At 44.2% G+C, this 22,746-nt stretch overlaps 3 non-coding genes across 3 annotated transcripts; all 3 read right to left on the bottom strand.

Moving 5' to 3' along the window:
* Positions 1-12,599: 12,599 nt before the first annotated feature.
* trnai-aau (transfer RNA isoleucine (anticodon AAU)) lies at positions 12,600-12,673 on the bottom strand. The gene has a single exon. It is a non-coding gene; the product is annotated as a tRNA-Ile (tRNA).
* Positions 12,674-14,888: 2,215 nt separating this feature from the next.
* On the bottom strand, positions 14,889-14,962 carry trnai-aau (transfer RNA isoleucine (anticodon AAU)). The gene has a single exon. It is a non-coding gene; the product is annotated as a tRNA-Ile (tRNA).
* Positions 14,963-17,177: 2,215 nt separating this feature from the next.
* On the bottom strand, positions 17,178-17,251 carry trnai-aau (transfer RNA isoleucine (anticodon AAU)). Its single transcript has one exon. It is a non-coding gene; the product is annotated as a tRNA-Ile (tRNA).
* Positions 17,252-22,746: the final 5,495 nt, after the last annotated feature.

Here is a 22,746-nt window from a genome sequence, read left to right as displayed (position 1 = left end):
TTGACCAATACCGTCTGGATTGGGGCAGGGTAATTTTGATGTTTCACTTCTGGACCAGGCCTGTCCTTTTCCATAACTGTTTTCAAACTAATATAGTTGTGCACACTTTGTCAAAGTGCTTCCCAACTAACACCTCAGTCCCTTTTCCTACCTTATTCCCCAAGGGGAGGTCAGATTCTGCCCTTTTCTCCAGAGGGAGGGCAAACATCCAGTGGTAATTGTGCACATCAGTACACATGACATAGATACAGTTAGGTGGGTTCTGGTCAAGTGAGTATTGGGAGTTAGGTAAGAAGTTAAAAAGCAGGACGACAAGGGCAGTGAGCCCCAGATTACTCACAGATCCGCTCGCAGTGAAAATGGAAATAAAAAGACTAGCCGGATGGATGAGTGCCTGAGGAGCTGGCGGAGGGGTAAGGGTTTTTACGTCTTGGATCATTGGGATCTCTTCTGCAGTAGAGGTGACCTGGACAAGGGGGGCTGGTTACACTTGAACCAGAGGGGTACTAGCAACCTGGGAGGGGGATTTGCTAGTGTTAGCTGGGAGGGCTTAATCTGGTTTGCCAGGCGATTGGGATTCTGAAAAAGAGAGAGACCATCGGCCAGTCAGAGGAAACTTCACAGCCACCGAGAGCAAGTTTCCTATTCAGAATATCCAGGGGCACAGTCAAGGGAGGGAAAAGACATCTGGTTTAAAGGGCATTTATTTCGTGAGGCCTGACAGATAAGGTAGGTGAGCTCAGAGCATGGATTGGCTCTGGGGACTGGGGTGTTATAGCCATAACAGAAACATGGCTGAGAGAAGGGCAGAAATGGCAGCTCAGTGTTGTGACAGAAAGACAAGTAAATGAGGAGGGGAGTGCGCTTTTGATAAGGGAGAGCATAACAACAGTGGTCAGAGAGGATATTCCTAAAGAGTCATCAAATGAGGCCATATGGTTAGGAGTTAGAAAGAAGAAGGGGGCGGTCACTTTGATGGGACTGTATTACAGACTCGCAAATAGCCAGCGGGTATGAGAAGAGTGGATGTGTAGAGAGATTGTATAGCTGTAAGAATAAGAGAGTAGTATTGATTGGAGATTTTAATTTCCCCTGGGTTGACTTGTGAATTTAGAGAATAAAAGGCTCATAGAGGTTACAATTTGTCAAATGGGTCCAAGAAAGTTTCCTTGACCAATATGTAGTCGGTCCTATTCTACTCAGGTGGGCACAACATTGAATCTCCCCTGAGAAAACGAGATGAGGAAGTGACTGATGTGTCAGTCAGAGAGCACTTTAGGTCCAGTGACCGCAACTGTCTTAGTTTTAACATAACTATAAAAATGATAGGAGAGGTCCACAGGTTAGGGAGCTATGCTGGAACACAGCCAGTTTTGGGACCATGAAGCAGGACCTAGCAGAGGTTGGGTGGGTGAGTCTGTTTGAAGGAAAAGAAACGACTGGAAAATGGGAAGCTTTTAAAAGTGTGATACGGAAAATCCAGGGTTAGTATGTACTTGTTAGGGTGAAGTGAAAATAGCAGGTTTAGGGATCCCTGGCTGATGAAGGATATTTAGGCTCTGGGCTGGCAAATGAAGATGGTATACATTGGGTTTAAGGGTTCCGTATCTACCGAACCTCTTCCAGCACTAAAGACAAAATGAATCTATGGAGACCCTATAATCTTCTCAGGCCTCGGCCACACTCCGATCTGTCGAACCCACTCCAGTCCCTGTGACTGTTCCAATCCAGTTCCTCAACGACCTGCGATCTGTGTAACATGCTCTCATCATTGTCACCCACCCTGTCAATGTAAGCTCTTCCAATATTTCCACCCATCTACTCATCTGCATAAACTTCTCCAGCTCTTACACCCCTATCTGTGTTAATGACAACCTCCCCTACAACACTTGCCCACTTAGGCCAAACTGGAGGAGATTGCTAGTGCTCCTTTATCTGTGTAACTTTCTCCAATCAAAATTGCTGTTCTCATCTCCTGGAAAACCTGTCCGATTCCACATCCTCCATGTCTAAATAACACCAGAACCTAAGAATTTCGATATCTCTAAACCTGTTCAGTCCCAACTACCCTCCATATGTATTTTTTCTTCCAGTCTATACAACCTACATTATCTCTGTAATCTGCTCCATTCCCTAAATAGTCCCTGTCAGTATAAACCAGCACTGTTATCCCTGTAAACTGCTCCATCACTCCCAACCTGCCCATCTTCATGAACTCCTGCAGACCCTACAGCTCTTTGCATTTCTGTAACCTCTTGAGTCTGTATGGTCCCCTCTCCTTTTCAAACTACCTGCAGTCCCCAAATCCCTCCCAATATGTGTCCTCTGCTCCAGATCAGGCTATTGTTGTCTCTGTTAACGCCTCCATCTCTGCCAACTCTTCCGATTTGTATAACTTCATTCAGACCCCATACTCTCCAGCTTCCTGAATCCTCTTCCTGCCATTGCAATCAAAATCATGTTTCCGTAAAATCCACCAGTGCTTAAACCCTACCTAACTCAGTAACCTCTTGCAGTCCTAACAAAACACCTAAACTGTGAAACATTTCATTTTGCAACAATCCTCCCTCCTTCCCTCCTCAAATGCGTTCATAATCATGTAACCTCCCAATTACTGAATCCTCCTTTTGGCACTGCAACCCTCCGAATGTCTGCAAATCCTCCTGTCCTGATATCCCTCCCTATCTCTGTAATCCCCACCACCCGCCAGTGCCCATTTGGGAAAGCTAGCAGAGGAGAGAAGAATTGTAGAGTCCGGGCCACGTAACGGAGGTAGAATCTTGGGAATTACAGATTTGGTCTAATGTCTGTGGTGTGCAGATTATTGGAGAGGACTCTAACAGACAGAATTTATGACTACTTGGAAAAGCATAGTTAAATTTTAGACAGTCAGCACGGGTTTGACAGGGGCAGGTCATGCCTCACAAACCTTATTGAATTCTTTGAAGATATGACAGAATATGTTGAAGCTCATACAGAAAATAAGGAGGCATGGGATACAGGGAAATCTGTCTGTCTGGATACAGGATTGGATGGCCGAGAGAAGACAGAGTATGGCAGCAGATAGACAGTATTGAGCCTGGAGCTCAGTGACCAGTGGTGTTCTGTAACAGTCGGCTTTGGGACTCTGCTCTGCTCTCTCTGATTTTTATAAATGACTTGGATGTGGATGTTGGACAGTGGGTTAGTAAGTTTGCCAATCTGGTGGAATTTCATTCTGGAAGGTGGAATTTGAGTACAGAATGCAGGGTGAAAGGCAGAATGCTTGGCCGTATGGAAGATCAGAGAGATTAGGGGTCCGTGTTCATAGATTCCTCAAAGTTGCCACGCACGTTTATAGGGTTGTTGTGTTTGTTTTCCTTAGCAAGGGGATTTATTTGAAGAACAGTAAGGTTTTACTGCATCTTTATAGCATCCTGGTGAGACCACACTTGGAATATTGTGTTCAGTTCTGGTCCCCTCTATTCAGGAAGGATGTGCAAGTTTTAGAGAGCTTACACAGGAGATTTACCAGGATGCTGCCTAGAATGGAGAGCATTTCTTATGAAGAAAGGCCGAGGAAGCTAAGGCTTTTCTCATTGGCGTGAAGAAAGGGGGGGGCCAAGGTGGTAGAGGTGAACAAGATGATGAGAGGCACAGAGTGAGTGAATAGTCAGAGACTTTTTCTCCTTTGGCATAAATGGATATTACAAGGGGGTGTAATTTTAAGGTGAATGGAGGATGGATAAAAGAATAGAGAATGGTAGGTGGTTGGAATGCACTGACTATGGTGGTAGTAAAGTTAGATACTTTCGGGACATTTAATAGACTCTTGGATAAGCACATGGATGATAGTAAAATTAAGCTTATGGAAGTTAGTTTGGTCTTATAGTCGGATAAAATGTTGGCATGGCATCATGGCCAAAGGGTCTTGTGCTGTACTGTTCTGTGTTCTACGTTCCGTATGGTAAACGGGTAATAAGCTCAGATCAGTGTAAAAGGATATGGCATTCAGGAGAAGCTAGTCAACTGGGTACAAAATTGGCTTGATGGTTGGAGACAGAGGGTGATGGAAGAGATGTTGTTTTTTCTGACTGGAGGCATGTGACCAGCGGTGTAGTGGGTCCCCTGCTGTTTGTCATTTGGGTAAATGGTTTCCTGGTAAGTAAGGTTTTTGGGTGATACTGAAATTGGTGGTAAACTGGACAGTGATGAAGGTTATCTGTGATACAACAGGATGAACAGTACTGCTGGGAGAGTGGGCTGAAGAACAGCAAATGAAGTGGAATTAGATAAATGTGCCATGTTCCATTTTGGTGAAACAAACCAGGGTGGGACTTGTACAGCTGATGTTCGGGCCCTGGGTAGTGTTGTCAGTCAGAGACACGGGGATGCAGGTACACAGTTCTTTGAAAGTTGCATCACAGGCAGGCAGGCTGGTGAAGCAGGCGTTTGGGATGGTTCCCTTCATTGGGCAGAGCATGGAGAGTAGGAGTTGGGATGTCATGTTGTATCTGTACAAGACATTGGCGAGTCTACCATAAATACATTGCTGATCAGTAGGAAGAACTCATCAGGTTCACTTCCCAGCTTTAGGGAAGGACAACAAATATTCTCACATGGTCTGGCCAACATGTGACTCCAGACCCACAACAAGAGGGCTGACTGAGCTATCCTCTGGGTAGTTAAGAGTGGGGTCAAGGAATGTAAGTCCAGGCAGTGACACCCACATCCCATAAATGATTAAATAAAAATTCATATGTCCCTCCCTACCTCTGCAAACTCCTCCAGCTGCAACACTCGTACTTAGTTTGAAACACACTTCAGGCCCTGACCACTCTCTGTAACACTCTCACTACCACCAGCACCTTCACCTCTCCCTGTTCCTATTGTGACACTATACCCTCACAGGGATTCCTCTTCCAATTGCCCTCCTCCTGCTAACAGACCCTTTGCAACCCCTTTAACACTTACTCCTAAAGCACACTCGCACTTCAGGATTTTAAGTACTTTTTGGTGATCTTCTCAGCCTCATAATCTAATGTGATCCATTTTGTCCTGAGTCAGGGACAGGTGTGAGTTTCTTGTTAAGATTTTGTCTGTTTCAATGGAATATCCTTTTGTTCAGTGATTTTCACTGTTCCTTCAAAAGTTTACCACTGTTCATTTACGCACACACATGTTTCAGTCTGTTAGGCTGTTTACCTTGGTCAGTTCTTCTCTCAAACTCATGCAATTGGCAATTTTTGTTTTTAGTTGTAGCTTGTCCTTTCTGTGATTCACTTTAAAACTTTATATTTCTTTAAACTGCATTTTATCACAATTTCCCAGACGATCTCTCCAGGTGACATCACTCATTCACTAAGTTTCATCACGCAACGGTCGATCTGACTTAGTTACATTCCGAGCCAGTTGCACAATGTGTTATTTAAAGAAACACTGAAAAAAATTCTCCGAACTTCCCTTCCAATATCACTGTTGTCAGTGTGATTGTCAAGATTATGCGAATTTTGAATTTTCACTGAATTTTTCGTAATGCCTTTATTAAAAATTCCAGTGAGTTCCTGTGTAATGCAGTGATGATCAATGAAATGCTGTTCAGTGGCCTAAAACTGTTCTGCTGCTGGTGTCCTTGGCAAGTAGTAGCCAGAATTTACATTCAGACTGACTCTACTTCATGATCTGCGGCCAAATACTTTCTCTGTAATGCCTTTGTTATCAATTATTGTTAGCGTTGTCCACTTTGCATGAGTTTCCACAAAGTTGTGAACCATTTGAATTTTTATGTCCACCTTTTTTCACCCTGTAACCACGTCACCCTGGTGTCTAACTCTCTTTTATCTCTGTCACAAATTCATCTACCTTATGGCAGAGACTTTGTCCATTCCAAAAAAAAACATAATTTAACTGTTTCCTACAATTTCCTGTCACAAATTGATTCGCTGACGTACAGTTTTAGTTAAACTTGGTCCCATCCTGTTCCTTTCTGCTTGTTTTCAGCGACATCCCCATGCTGTTGCAAAGCTTCACCTTTTCTATTTGGATTTGGAAAGCTCCTTTCACCTGAACCCTGTCCCTGCATCCTCTCTGTCAGTTTAAAGCCCTGTCCCTAAACCTACCGACGTGATTGGCCAGGACACTGGTCCCAGCATACTTCCAGTGGGACAATCCGAATGGTTTATTTTTAAACTCAGGTATGGGATGTTGGTGTCTCTGTCTGACCAGCCTTTACTGCACAGCCCTCGCTGCCCTTGAGCTGAGTAATTTGCTCGGCCATTTCAGAGGCAAACACTTTGCTGTGGGGATGTCGGACAAACCATGTGAGCATGGCAGTTGCCCCCTAGTGTATTTTTGATGAACAAACATTGTTTTGGACATCAGCAATGATTTCAGACTTATTCATAGATTGTTAATTGCAATATTTAAAAAAATGATTATTGCAAATTCCACCATTTCTGATGGTGGGATTTAAACCTGCCTCCACAGAACATTGGGTGAGCATTTGGATACATGCTCTTGCAACAATACCACGAGGCCATCACTTCACCTACTCAAAGGTTGCTCATTCCTGAGCACTGACACCAGGGCATCAGGAACCTAAACCTGTTCTTCCTACATGATTGTTTCGTTATGAAATTTTCCTGCCCTCTGGTGCTATCACTCAGACTCTCTTCATGTGGTATCCCTCACTGTGAGGGTCGAATTGCTGCCTCTGTCAGCGTCTCTCACTCTTGCAGCTTCTCCGGATCCTGAACCAATTTAAGTCTTTACTCCAGAGAGACGCAGCAGCATATGCAAGAGATGGAGACAGGGTTTTTCAGATCTCTGTTGGACTTAGTGCCATTCTCCATGTGTATCCCTCACGGGATCTGTCTAATTTCCCAAATTGTTGATTCCTCTGACTCCTGTAGGTATTAGGAACGGCCTGACTCAATAGACTTCCCAGCTGCTGGATGTCTCGTCCATCGCCACATTGAAGATGGTTGATCAGCCAGGGAGACAAAGAGAAGGGAGATTTGGAGTGTTCAATAAATCCTGCAGTGAGGTAAGATCACTACAGTGAACAGAGCAGACAGCAAAGACAGAGCTCCCAACATCAGATAACAAAACATGACATAGATACAGTGCTGGAGGGGGTGCACAGTACAGACACACCCCAGGCTCAATCAAAACCTTATAGTAAGTTCTGCTGTGCTAAGACTCACTACTCTGCAACAATCTATCTATGGAATGTCATGGTGACTTAGTGTCTTCAATAATTTGTAACTCCTATAACAGTTCCTGTCCCGGTAACATCCTCCCTTCCCTATACTCCCTCCACATATTGGAATCCTCCCTTCCCTATACTCTCTCCACATATTTGGATTGTACTGCATTCCTGACTACCAGCCCTATCGCTGTAACTTGCTTCAGTGTCTATAACGTGCCTTATCTCAGTAGTCTCCTACAATAACAGGAGACAGGGTCATCCAGCACGGAACAGGTTCCTTCGATCGAACTAGTCCATGCTGAACAGAGTCTATGAACGAGTCGCGTTTCCCTGCACTTGACCCATATCCCTTCAAACCTTCTCCTCTCCATGTACCTGCACAAATGTCTTTTCCATGTTGTTATTGTACTTTTCTCTATCACTTCCCCTCGAATCCCATTTCCTACCTGCACTGTACTCTGTGTGGAAAATCTTCTCCTCCAAATTCTTTGAAGTTTTTTTTCTCTCCCATCTCCTACTTATATCCTCCAGACCCAGAACATAAGAACATGACAGTACAGTACAGGCCCTTCGGCCCTCAATGTGTGCTAACCTGTGGACCCATTCTGAAGCCCATCTAACCTTCCCTATTCCATTCTCCCATGGCTATCAGTGATAGAAATATCTCTTTATGGGACCCCACAATTTCTTCCTGAGCTTCCTGCAATATCCTGGGATATACATGATTAGTTCCCAAGGATTTGTCCATCTTATACGCATTATAGAACCTTCACTACCGCCTGTTATGTTAAGTGGAGTCTTTTGAAGACGTTATTGTTCCTTATTCCCTGACTTGCCCAGTATTTCACCAAGTTAAGTTCAAACATGAAATTTTTGTTCAGGATCTCACCCATCTTCTGTGTTTCCACACTTGGATGGCCCCATTCGTCGTCAAGGAGCCACATTCTTCTCCTAGTTAATCTCCTGAAGAATATACTTGAAGAATCACTTTGGATTTTCCTCAGCCTGATCTGCCAATGCTTTCTGTAGTCCCCTTTGTGCCCTCCTGATTTCCCTCTTAAGTGAATACTCCATCTGCAATGTTCTTCAATAGATTCCCTGAATCCAGCTGGCTATGTGACACGTGCCCCCTTTTTGTTGACCAGAGTCTCAATACCCCCAGTCATCAGTGTATCCCACTTGTGTCAGCATTGTCTTTCACACTAACAGAAATATGATATCCCTCAAATATCATTTTATCGCTCTTTTGAAAGCTTCCCACCTGCCTGACGTCCCTTTACCTGCAAATAACCTCCACAATCAATTGCCAAAAGCTCTTCACTAATACCTTCTGGATTGCGGCAAGACAAATTTTGATCTTTAACTTGTGGACTAGGCTTGTGCATTTCCATCACTATATTCAAACTAATACAATTGTGCTCACTTTGCCAAAGTGTTGTCCCACTAGTGCCTCAGTCCCTTTCCCTACCTTGTTCCCCAAGGCGTAGTCAGGTTTTACCCCTTCCTGCAGTCCAACCATTTACATTCTGTCTGAGACATTTTTCTTGTACATGCCTAACAAATCCCATCCATTCAAGCTCTGAGCACACTGGCAGTCCCAGACTAGGTTTGGAAAGTTAAAATCCCTGACCATTCCAACCCTATCAATCTTACAGATATCTGAGATCTCCCGACATATTTGCTGCTCAAACTCTCGCTGACTGTTGGCAGCCTGCAGTACAGTCATATCAAACTGATCACCCAATCCCATATCTCAATTGCACCATTATAGCTTCAATGGGTGTTCCCCAGGAATATCCTCTCCAAGTGCTGCAGTGATATTTCACTGATCAAAAACTCCACCCCCTCCTCTCTCACCTCCTGTTCTATCCTCCCTGTGGAATCTGTACCCTGGAACATTGAGCTCCCAGTCCTGTCCCACTCTCAGCTGTGTTTCTGCCATATCTATGGTATTCCAGTCTCATGTTCTCATCCATGCGCCGACTTCATTTGCCTTAATTATTAAGCCTTTTATTTTGAAATAAATGCACTTTAATCAATCAGTTTTCCCTCAATGTCTGCTGTGCTCTTTCCTGATGTTTCTACTTAAGTTCCTGTCTTGAAATTCAGTCCCAGCCTCTACATTCAGACTGCAGCCTGGCACCATCCACCTCACTATGGACAACACCCTCAGCTTTCATGTCATCTGCAAACCTACTAATGATACCTTCAGCTTTCACATCAGAGTTATTAATGTATATAATAAACAGCAACGGCTCCCGTACAGATCCCTATGGTACACCCGTTAGTGAAAGAATTTCAATTGTAAAAACAGCCCTCCACCAGTTGTGGATCCTGTTTGCCAAACTGCCTTGGATCCTATTGGTCTGTTGCACCAGCCTTCTATATGGGATCTTGTGAAGCGATGTAATGAACTTCATGTAACCCACATCATCTGCACAGCCATCATCAAAATTCTCAATCATAATTTCAAATATAAATCTCAGCTGAATTTGGGAAAGGATCTTACTCTACCAAATGTATGATGAGTATCCCAAATCGATCTCAGCCTTTCCAATTTTTGATTCATTCTGTTCCTCAGAATTGTTCCCAACAATTTCTCTCCCCCTGCTGTCAGACTGTCTGCTCTGTAATTAGCTGGCCTATCCCTGCTGCCCTTCTTGAACAAAGGAACCACATTAGCTATCCTCCAGTCATTCCACACTTTATCAGTGGCCAGCAAAGTATTAAATATATCCACCAGGGCCCGAGCAATCTCCTCCCTTACCTCCCATAGCAGCGTGGGATACATTCAATTGGGCACTGGGGATTTCTCCACATTTAAGCCTGTGAAAACATAAAATCCCTCTTCCTTATTGATCGTAATATGTTTGAGAAAATCACCATCCCAACTGAAATCCCGAGCTACGATGCCTTGCTCCTGTGTGAATACAGATGGGAAGTATTCATTGAAGACCTCACCTACTTCTTCTGGCTTCATGTCCCGATTGTCCCTTTGCATTTCTTTGTGAAAACAATTGAGACTGATTGATTTGCTGCAGACAACATCCACCAGTCATCATGGGTACGGTGATCGAGTTGTGCGTCTATCCCTGTCAAATGTTTTATTGCGCTGGTGAGGCTTACTGATTGGTGATTTTGCGGGACAATTTGTTGGAAATACAGCAACGCAGCTGAGATCCGGCATGGGACCGACGAGTTGATGTTCCATGAACGCGATGGCCGGCTTTCGAATGAATACACATCTGAATCGATCATGTGACAAGTTCTTGCAGACGGTGAAAGCAAAAGCCACGACAAACCTTGACACAGCACAGCTGAGAACACAAGCGCTGCACATAGTCAGATTGCGGAACGAACCCGCGACCTCGGCGTAACTAGCACCACGCTCTAACCAGCTGAGCAAACCAACCAAGGAACGCTCCGGTTCAAAGCATATGCCTATATTGCCGACGCTCATAACCACGGCGGCTATTGTAACGTACCTTCAACGATCGCTCACTGTGCTTCTGGAAACTCACAGACCTTTGGAGTCAGGGTTATGTGCTGCTGATAAACTGCTGCGAACCTTATGCCAAATGCATTGGAATTGGAACTCAACTGTGGGATTCTTTCTGCTCCCGAAGGACGCAGTTGCTTTAGAGTCAGCAACAGCGCAGAACTCAATTGCACGTTTTGCTCAATGACTCATGTTGCTTTTGCAATCTTCGTTTGACAGCATATTTAGCAGGTTAGCACGCCTTCCTGCAGCGTTTGTCAGCGACAGATCAGCTGCTAAGATGACTGCTTCAGACAGCATGCTACATCCTACATTTGAAAATGGAAAAGGTGCAAACGCTTACAGGCTGAACACTCTCTCACTATTTTGCCTGGCGCGTCAGAGGCTGGGAGCTGACCTTATGAAGGTTTTTCAATCATGAGGGGCATTTCTCGGGTAAATAGATAAGGTCGTTTCGCTCAGGTGGGGCAGTGCAGCACGAGAGGGTATAAATCTGGTGTGGGAGGGTGAGAATTCGACAGGCAGTGAGGAGCAACTGCGTCACGCAAAGGGTGGTGAGTGTCTGCAATAAGTTGCCAGACGAGCTGGTGATGGCTGGTACAATTCCAATACTTTTAAGGAATTTGGATGTGTATTTGAATAGGAAGGGTTTAGAGAGACATGGGTCAAGTGCATGCAATCGTGGCTGGATCAGTTGAGGATATCTGTTCGGAATGGATGAGCAAGACCGAAGATTGTGTTTTCAGTGCTGTCCATATCTAATGGCTCTATGATATTGCAGGTGAAATGATAAAAGAGATGAATAAAATAATGAAGTAAAATTGTCTGAAGTTGTTAAATTCAAACAACTTCAGATAATTTTATTTCAATTATTTTACTTCCCTTTTTTATTTGCGTTTTTCTCACTGTTGTGTACCTCTTATTTCTTGATTGTCTCTCTTTCTGTCGCTTCCCACTCTGTCAATACATTTTTCCTCTCCTCTGCCCGCTTTGCTACGCTTCTCCCCTGTTTTCCATTTTGTCTCTGTTTTCCACATGCCCCACATATTTTGTCACGTAACACTGGCTTCAGCCTCGGTCATTCGCGGCTCCTCATCTCCCTTTAATCTCTCCGTGCACTGTCATTATCACCTTTGCATCTGGAGCCTTGACTCACCTTCTCTCAGCCTGGTGTTAATAGCTCTGTAAATCTACCCTTTTTTCAAAATCTTTAACACAGGGTCAGTTAGACTCGAAACGTCAACTCTTTTCTCTCCTTGCAGATGGTGCCAGACCTGCTGAGATTTTCCAGCATTTTCTCTTTTGGTTTCGAATTCCAGCATCTGCAGTAATTTGCTTTTATTAATGACTCTGTGATATTGCTGGGTATATGATGACTCCAGTGTCGATGCATGAGAGGTGAGCAAGCGAATGAATTCCCTCTGGAAGTCGCGGGAAATGTAGTAACAGAGATCCAGGAAAATGAGTTGAACGAATCTTTGAAGTGAATTGAAGCCTGAATTCTGATTCTCCTCCGAGACTGTGCCAGGTCGACCTAATACATTATATATTTCATGTTTTGCATTTCTTTGTGAAAACAATTGAGACTGATTGATTTGCTACAGACAACATCCACCAGTCATCATGGGTACGGTGATCGAGTTGTGCGTATATCCCTGTCAAATGTTGTATTGCGCCGGTGAGGCTTTCTGCTGGGTGATTTTGTGGTTTCGTGGTGCACTTTATTTGGAAATACAACAACGCAGCTGAGATCCGGCATGGGACCAACGAGTTGATGTTCCACAACAGCGATGGTCAGCTTTCGAATGAATACACATCTGAATCGATCATGTGACAAGTTCTTGCAGACGGTGAAAGCAAAAGCCACGACAAACCTTGAGCAAGCACAGCTGACGAGACGATCGCTGCACATGATCAGTGTGGGGATTGAACCCACGACCTTGGCGTTATTAACACCACGCTCTAACCAGCTAAGCTAACCGACCTACGCAGCCGCACGCTCAAAACAAAGGCTTATATTGCCTGCTCTCACAACCACGGCGGCTATGCGTTTTCCGATTTGCAATCGATCGCACGATCGTCTGAAGTATTTCCTTCCGATGCAAAGTTTTTTAACAAAAATAATTGACTTTTCCGAACGCGCACACTCGAGCTAACCATTTGCTCTGATATCCAAAATTAAGCACAATGTTCGGACGCATGCAATTTCAATCGCAATGCCACCAGCTCAGCTGCAGCTTGTCATGTTGACAAATATCATCTGGTTGAAACGTACCTTCAACGATCGCTCACTGTGCTTCTGGAAACTCACAGACCTTTGGAGTCAGGGTTATGTGCTGCTGATAAACTGCTGCGAACCTTATGCCAAATGCATTGGAATTGGAACTCAACTGTGGGATTCTTTCTGCGCCCGAAGGACGCAGTTGCTTTAGAGTCAGCAACAGCGCAGAACTCAATTGCACGTTTTGCTCAATGACTCATGTTGCTTTTGCAATCTTCGTTTGACAGCATATTTAGCAGGTTAGCACGCCTTCCTGCAGCGTTTGTCAGCGACAGATCAGCTGCTAAGATGACTGCTTCAGACAGCATGCTACATCCTACATTTGAAAATGGAAAAGGTGCAAACGCTTACAGGCTGAACACTCTCTCACTATTTTGCCTGGCGCGTCAGAGGCTGGGAGCTGACCTTATGAAGGTTTTTCAATCATGAGGGGCATTTCTCGGGTAAATAGATAAGTTCGTTTCGCTCAGGTGGGGCAGTGCAGCACGAGAGGGTATAAATCTGGTGTGGGAGGGTGAGAATTCGACAGGCAGTGAGGAGCAACTGCGTCACGCAAAGGGTGGTGAGTGTCTGCAATAAGTTGCCAGACGAGCTGGTGATGGCTGGTACAATTCCAATACTTTTAAGGAATTTGGATGTGTATTTGAATAGGAAGGGTTTAGAGAGACATGGGTCAAGTGCATGCAATCGTGGCTGGATCAGTTGAGGATATCTGTTCGGAATGGATGAGCAAGACCGAAGATTGTGTTTTCAGTGCTGTCCATATCTAATGGCTCTATGATATTGCAGGTGAAATGATAAAAGAGATGAATAAAATAATGAAGTAAAATTGTCTGAAGTTGTTAAATTCAAACAACTTCAGATAATTTTATTTCAATTATTTTACTTACCTTTTTTATTTGCGTTTTTCTCACTGTTGTGTACCTCTTATTTCTTGATTGTCTCTCTTTCTGTCGCTTCCCACTCTGTCAATACATTTTTCCTCTCTTCTGCCCGCTTTGCTACGCTTCTCCCCTGTTTTCCATTTTGTCTCTGTTTTCCACATGCACCACATATTTTGTCACGTAACACTGGCTTCAGCCTTGGTCATTCGCGGCTCCTCATCTCCCTTTAATCTCTCCGTGCACTGTCATTATCACCTTTGCATCTGGAGCCTTGACTCACCTTCTCTCAGCCTGGTGTTAATAGCTCTGTAAATCTACCCTTTTTTCAAAATCTTTAACAAAGGGTCAGTTAGACTCGAAACGTCAACTCTTTTCTCTCCTTGCAGATGGTGCCAGACCTGCTGAGATTTTCCAGCATGTTCTCTTTTGGTTTCGAATTCCAGCATCTGCAGTAATTTGCTTTTATTAATGACTCTGTGATATTGCTGGGGATATGATGACTCCAGTGTCGATGCATGAGAGGTGAGCAAGCGAATGAATTCCCTCTGGAAGTCGCGGGAAATGTAGTAACAGAGATCCAGGAAAATGAGTTGAACGAATCTTTGAAGTGAATTGAAGCCTGAATTCTGATTCTCCTCCGAGACTGTGCCAGGTCGACCTAATACATTATATATTTCATGTTTTGCATTTCTTTGTGAAAACAATTGAGACTGATTGATTTGCTGCAGACAACATCCACCAGTCATCATGGGTACGGTGATCGAGTTGTGCGTATATCCCAGTCAAATGTTGTATTGCGCCGGTGAGGCTTTCTGCTGGGTGATTTTGTGGTTTCGTGGTGCACTTTGTTTGGAAATACAACAACGCAGCTGAGATCCGGCATGGGACCAACGAGTTGATGTTCCACAACAGCGATGGTCAGCTTTCGAATGAATACACATCTGAATCGATCATGTGACAAGTTCTTGCAGACGGTGAAAGCAAAAGCCACGACAAACCTTGAGCAAGCACAGCTGACGAGACGAGCGCTGCACATGGTCAGAATGGGGATTGAACCCACGACCTTGGCGTTATTAGCACCACGCTCTAACCAGCTAAGCTAACCGACCGACGCCGCCGCACGCTCAAAACAAAGGCTTATATTGCCTGCGCTCACAACCACGGCGGCTATGCGTTTTCCGATTTGCAATCGATCGCACGATCGTCTGAAGTATTTCCTTCCGATGCAAAGTTTTTTAACAAAAATAATTGACTTTTCCGAACGCGCACACTCGAGCTAACCATTTGCTCTGATATCCAAAATTAAGCACAATGTTCGGACGCATGCAATTTCAATCGCAATGCCACCAGCTCAGCTGCAGCTTGTCATGTTGACAAATATCATCTGGTTGAAACGTACCTTCAACGATCGCTCACTGTGCTTCTGGAAACTCACAGACCTTTGGAGTCAGGGTTATGTGCTGCTGATAAACTGCTGCGAACCTTATGCCAAATGCATTGGAATTGGAACTCAACTGTGGGATTCTTTCTGCTCCCGAAGGACGCAGTTGCTTTAGAGTCAGCAACAGCGCAGAACTCAATTGCACGTTTTGCTCAATGACTCATGTTGCTTTTGCAATCTTCGTTTGACAGCATATTTAGCAGGTTAGCACGCCTTCCTGCAGCGTTTGTCAGCGACAGATCAGCTGCTAAGATGACTGCTTCAGACAGCATGCTACATCCTACATTTGAAAATGGAAAAGGTGCAAACGCTTACAGGCTGAACACTCTCTCACTATTTTGCCTGGCGCGTCAGAGGCTGGGAGCTGACCTTATGAAGGTTTTTCAATCATGAGGGGCATTTCTCGGGTAAATAGATAAGTTCGTTTCGCTCAGGTGGGGCAGTGCAGCACGAGAGGGTATAAATCTGGTGTGGGAGGGTGAGAATTCGACAGGCAGTGAGGAGCAACTGCGTCACGCAAAGGGTGGTGAGTGTCTGCAATAAGTTGCCAGACGAGCTGGTGATGGCTGGTACAATTCCAATACTTTTAAGGAATTTGGATGTGTATTTGAATAGGAAGGGTTTAGAGAGACATGGGTCAAGTGCATGCAATCGTGGCTGGATCAGTTGAGGATATCTGTTCGGAATGGATGAGCAAGACCGAAGATTGTGTTTTCAGTGCTGTCCATATCTAATGGCTCTATGATATTGCAGGTGAAATGATAAAAGAGATGAATAAAATAATGAAGTAAAATTGTCTGAAGTTGTTAAATTCAAACAACTTCAGATAATATTATTTCAATTATTTTACTTACCTTTTTTATTTGCGTTTTTCTCACTGTTGTGTACCTCTTATTTCTTGATTGTCTCTCTTTCTGTCGCTTCCCACTCTGTCAATACATTTTTCCTCTCTTCTGCCCGCTTTGCTACGCTTCTCCCCTGTTTTCCATTTTGTCTCTGTTTTCCACATGCACCACATATTTTGTCACGTAACACTGGCTTCAGCCTTGGTCATTCGCGGCTCCTCATCTCCCTTTAATCTCTCCGTGCACTGTCATTATCACCTTTGCATCTGGAGCCTTGACTCACCTTCTCTCAGCCTGGTGTTAATAGCTCTGTAAATCTACCCTTTTTTCAAAATCTTTAACAAAGGGTCAGTTAGACTCGAAACGTCAACTCTTTTCTCTCCTTGCAGATGGTGCCAGACCTGCTGAGATTTTCCAGCATGTTCTCTTTTGGTTTCGAATTCCAGCATCTGCAGTAATTTGCTTTTATTAATGACTCTGTGATATTGCTGGGGATATGATGACTCCAGTGTCGATGCATGAGAGGTGAGCAAGCGAATGAATTCCCTCTGGAAGTCGCGGGAAATGTAGTAACAGAGATCCAGGAAAATGAGTTGAACGAATCTTTGAAGTGAATTGAAGCCTGAATTCTGGTTCTCCTCCGAGACTGTGCCAGGTCGACCTAATACATTATATATTTCATGTTTTGCATTTCTTTGTGAAAACAATTGAGACTGATTGATTTGCTGCAGACAACATCCACCAGTCATCATGGGTACGGTGATCGAGTTGTGCGTATATCCCAGTCAAATGTTGTATTGCGCCGGTGAGGCTTTCTGCTGGGTGATTTTGTGGTTTCGTGGTGCACTTTGTTTGGAAATACAACAACGCAGCTGAGATCCGGCATGGGACCAACGAGTTGATGTTCCACAACAGCGATGGTCAGCTTTCGAATGAATACACATCTGAATCGATCATGTGACAAGTTCTTGCAGACGGTGAAAGCAAAAGCCACGACAAACCTTGAGCAAGCACAGCTGACGAGACGAGCGCTGCACATGGTCAGAATGGGGATTGAACCCACGACCTTGGCGTTATTAGCACCACGCTCTAACCAGCTAAGCTAACCGACCGACGCCGCCGCACGCTCAAAACAAAGGCTTATATTGCCTGCGCTCACAACCACGGCGGCTATGCGTTTTCCGATTTGCAATCGATCGCACGATCGTCTGAAGTATTTCCTTCCGATGCAAAGTTTTTTAACAAAAAAAAATTGACTTTTCCGAACGCGCACACTCGAGCTAACCATTTGCTCTGATATCCAAAATTAAGCACAATGTTCGGACGCATGCAATTTCAATCGCAATGCCACCAGCTCAGCTGCAGCTTGTCATGTTGACAAATATCATCTGGTTGAAACGTACCTTCAACGATCGCTCACTGTGCTTCTGGAAACTCACAGACCTTTGGAGTCAGGGTTATGTGCTGCTGATAAACTGCTGCGAACCTTATGCCAAATGCATTGGAATTGGAACTCAACTGTGGGATTCTTTCTGCTCCCGAAGGACGCAGTTGCTTTAGAGTCAGCAACAGCGCAGAACTCAATTGCACGTTTTGCTCAATGACTCATGTTGCTTTTGCAATCTTCGTTTGACAGCATATTTAGCAGGTTAGCACGCCTTCCTGCAGCGTTTGTCAGCGACAGATCAGCTGCTAAGATGACTGCTTCAGACAGCATGCTACATCCTACATTTGAAAATGGAAAAGGTGCAAACGCTTACAGGCTGAACACTCTCTCACTATTTTGCCTGGCGCGTCAGAGGCTGGGAGCTGACCTTATGAAGGTTTTTCAATCATGAGGGGCATTTCTCGGGTAAATAGATAAGTTCGTTTCGCTCAGGTGGGGCAGTGCAGCACGAGAGGGTATAAATCTGGTGTGGGAGGGTGAGAATTCGACAGGCAGTGAGGAGCAACTGCGTCACGCAAAGGGTGGTGAGTGTCTGCAATAAGTTGCCAGACGAGCTGGTGATGGCTGGTACAATTCCAATACTTTCAAGGAATTTGGATGTGTATTTGAATAGGAAGGGTTTAGAGAGACATGGGTCAATTGCATGCAATCGTGGCTGGATCAGTTGAGGATATCTGTTCGGAATGGATGAGCAAGACCGAAGATTGTGTTTTCAGTGCTGTCCATATCTAATGGCTCTATGATATTGCAGGTGAAATGATAAAAGAGATGAATAAAATAATGAAGTAAAATTGTCTGAAGTTGTTAAATTCAAACAACTTCAGATAATTTTATTTCAATTATTTTACTTACCTTTTTTATTTGCGTTTTTCTCACTGTTGTGTACCTCTTATTTCTTGATTGTCTCTCTTTCTGTCGCTTCCCACTCTGTCAATACATTTTTCCTCTCCTCTTGCCGCTTTGCTACGCCTCTCCCCTGTTTTCCATTTTGTCTCTGTTTTCCACATGCCCCACATATTTTGTCACGTAACACTGGCTTCAGCCTTGGTCATTCGCGGCTCCTCATCTCCCTTTAATCTCTCCGTGCACTGTCATTATCACCTTTGCATCTGGAGCCTTGACTCACCTTCTCTCAGCCTGGTGTTAATAGCTCTGTAAATCTACCCTTTTTTCAAAATCTTTAACAAAGGGTCAGTTAGACTCGAAACGTCAACTCTTTTCTCTCCTTGCAGATGGTGCCAGACCTGCTGAGATTTTCCAGCATGTTCTCTTTTGGTTTCGAATTCCAGCATCTGCAGTAATTTGCTTTTATTAATGACTCTGTGATATTGCTGGGTATATGATGACTCCAGTGTCGATGCATGAGAGGTGAGCAAGCGAATGAATTCCCTATGGAAGTCGCGAGAAATGTAGTAACAGAGATCCAGGAAAATGAGTTGAACGAATCTTTGAAGTGAATTGAAGCCTGAATTCTGGTTCTCCTCCGAGACTGTGCCAGGTCGACTTTATGTATTTCATGTTTTGCATTTCTTTGTGAAAACAATTGAGACTGATTGATTTGCTGCAGACAACATCCACCAGTCATCATGGGTACGGTGATCGAGTTGTGCGTCTATCCCTGTCAAATGTTTTATTGCGCCGGTGAGGCTTTCTGCTTGGTGATTTTGTGGTTTCGTGGGACACATTGTTTGAAAATACAGCAACGCAGCTGAGATCCGGCATAGGACCAACGCGTTGATGTTCTATGACAGCGATGGTCGTCTTTCGAATAAATACACGTTTAAATCGATCATGTGACAAGTTCTTGCAGATAGTTCAAGTAAAAGACTCGAAACTTGACACAACACAGGTAACGAGACGGTTAGTGTGGGGATTGAACCCACGCTCTGACTAGCTAAGCTTATCGTAAAACGCAGCTGGTAGCTGAAAGCAAATGCCTATATTGCTGGTTCTCTGAAACGCAGCGGCTATTCATATTCTGATTTGTTATCGATCGCACGATCGTCTGTCGTATTTCCTTTCGTTGCATAGCTTTTCAAAAAAAAATCATTGACTTTTCCGAAGTCAGCAACAGCGCAGAACTCAGTTGCACGTTTTGCTCAATGACTCATGTTGCTTTTGCAATCTTCGTTTGACAGCATATTTAGCAAGTTATCACGCCTTCCCGTAGCGTTTTTCAGCGACAGATCAGCTGCTAAGATGACAGCATCTGACAGAAAGCTACATCCTACATTTGAAAATGGAAAAGGTGCATAAGCAACATGACTCATTGAGCAAAACGTGCAATTGAGTTCTGCGCTGTTGCTGACTCTAAAACAACTTCATCCTTCGAGAGCAGAAAGAATCCCACTGTTAGATTACAATTCAAATACATTTAGCATAAGGTTCGCAGCAGTTTGTCAGCAGCTCATAACCCTGACACCAAAGGTCTGTGAGTTTTCAGAAGCACAGTGAGCGATCGTTGAAGGTACGTTTCTCCAGACGATATTTGTTTACAGGCTGAACACTCTCTCGTTATTTTGCCCTGCGCGTCAGAGGCTGGGAGCTGATCTTATGGAGGATTTTCAATCATGAGGGGCATGAATCGGGTAAGTAGATAAGTTCTTTTCGATCAGGTGGGGCAGTGCCGAACGAGAGGGTATAAATCTGTTGTGGTCGAGTGAGAATTCGAAATGCAGTGAGGAGCAACGGCTTCATGCAGGGGATGTTGCGTGTCAGCAAAAATTTGACAGACGAGCTGTTGATGGCTGGTTCAATTCCAATTCTTTTAAGGAATTTAGACGCGTATTTGAATAGGAAGGGTTTAGAGAGACATGAGTCAAGTGCATGCAATCGTGGCTGAATCAGTTGAGGTTATATGTTCGTAATGAACGAGTTCGACCGAGGACTTTGTTTTATCTAATGGCTCTATGATATTGCAGGTGAAATGATAAAAAAAACAATAAAATATTGAAGTAAAATTGTCTGAAGTTGTGCAATTCGAACAACTTCGGATAAGTTTATCTTAATTACCTTTTTATTTGTGTTATTTCCCTGTTCTGTACCGTACCTCTTATTTCTTGACAGTCTCTCATTCTGTCGCTTCCCACACTGTCAATCCAGCTTTCCTCTCCTCTTCCCCCTTTGCTACGCTTCTCCTCTGTTTTCAATTTTGCATCTGCTTCACCCATCCCCCACATATTTTGTCACATAGCACTAGCTTCAGCCTTGGTCATTCACGGCTCCTCATCTCCCTTTTCTCTCTCCGTGCACTGTCATTATCACCTTTGCATCAGAAGCCTTGACTCACCTTCTCTCAGCCTGGTGTAAATAGCTCCCTAATTCTCCCCTTTATTGTCTTTAACAAAGGGTCAGTTAGACTCGAAACGTCAGCTCTTTTATCTCCTTGCAGATGGTGGCAAACCTACTGAGATTTTCCAGCATTTTCTCTTTTGGTTTCAGATTCCAGCATCTGGATGCCTTTCCATCTTGGAGTGGAATTCCTTCTTTTGAGCTTCTTGCTTCAATTGGTTGCAGGTCTGGCGTGCGACTGGTGATTCAGCAGACCATGAGGCCTTGGCCACTGACGTGGAACCTTCGGCCAGGCGGATCTCGTAGGGGAACTGTTGGTCTCGGAGGGCAGTCAAAAAAGTCAGAATATGAAACTTAATTAGGACACTGTACAGCATCGTTAGATTGTTTTACGCTCGCGTCTGCATGTGTGCTGGTGTTTGTACGTGGACTTGATCTATCACCTACTCGAGATTTCCTTTCGCTGATATCTGCCTCATGTTATAAGCGTTCCAATTCAAATGTTTTATTTTTCGCGTCCTTTTCTCCTCTCTCTACTCCATCATCGACCTCAATATTTCCACCTGTCATTTACTAAATCTTCCTCCCCCAGGTAAACCACATTCCTTGATCCACAATTCTAACTGCTTTACACACGCGAGGACGTAATTATTTCGCATGTATTGCATTTTTGGTTGGCCATTTCAAGTACTGTGTGGACTGTCCTTTTGTTTGCTCTTGTCGGAGCGCATTTTTAGAGTAACTGGAAAAGTATTCATCTCTCTCTCTCTCTCTCTCACACACACACACACACACACACACACACACACACACACACACACACACACACACACACACTACCGTTATTTTATCTCTTTGACTTGCTTTCTTACCTCCGGAGGTCCCCTCTCGCATTGGACAGTCCGCCTCAATGCCTTGGTTTTCGTCAACCAAGAAACCACGAATCCAGTACGCCTTTGGTGAGTCCAACTAAGCCAGTGGTGGCTCCAAGTCTAAAACCACCCTTAAATTTGCTGTCTCTGAAACACTCCAGAGACGGTTGTTCCCTTCCCTTGGGCTTTGCTCTAATGCCACGCAAGAGTTCACTGAACCCTGTCCCTGCTTTATTTATTCTCTTACAATGAGTTTCTATGTAGGATTACTTAAGTCACGATAGGTACCGCGATCCTATTCGATCCGAATGCCGGTGCTTGTGTGATCGACAGATTCGGGGTCCTCTCACAGAAAAGGGCCAATTGACCGCTCGAAATGAAGAGAAACAACTTCATGGCGCTGGCGGCTACGCCTCCTAGGAATCTTCAGAATCCCACTCAGTTGCCTGGTACCGGGACGGGCCCCATAAGTTTACTGTCGCGGAAATTAAATTGACTTGACTCAACTCTTAGCAAGGGCAAAGAAAGGAGCTTTATTTAAATTCAGCAGAATTGACCCCAGTACTTTCATCTCAATGCCTCAATATCAGGGTTATCTGAGCATTGTTCAGATACTTGCCTTATACTGTTTCTTATCTAACACTCAAGGGAAACGACTGGGAAAACTCAAGTTGTTGTTCTCTCATCCCCTGGTCTTGGACATAACAGATTTTTTCTTCTTTCACTGCGTCCGACTCTTGCAAGATCGAGTTGAATGTTTACAAATTTGAAACAGCGACAAGCTGGCCGCAAACCTCACCAAAGTATTGTTTACAAAGCTCAGCACAGCATTAAATGTTCCAAAATCATTCTCTTTCAAATTCCACACGAAATGGATAATTTTCCATCACAGTAACTAATAGGATTCATGATGGCACAGCGATAGATGTCATCTAAATGGACTTCACTCAGGCGTTCGACAAGTTTTCCCATGGGAGACTGATTAGCATGGTTAGAT

Source organism: Hemiscyllium ocellatum, unplaced genomic scaffold (assembly GCF_020745735.1).
Source record: "Hemiscyllium ocellatum isolate sHemOce1 unplaced genomic scaffold, sHemOce1.pat.X.cur. scaffold_814_pat_ctg1, whole genome shotgun sequence".
Lineage (NCBI taxonomy): Eukaryota > Metazoa > Chordata > Chondrichthyes > Orectolobiformes > Hemiscylliidae > Hemiscyllium > Hemiscyllium ocellatum.
This window is presented reverse-complemented; position numbering and strand designations above follow the sequence as displayed.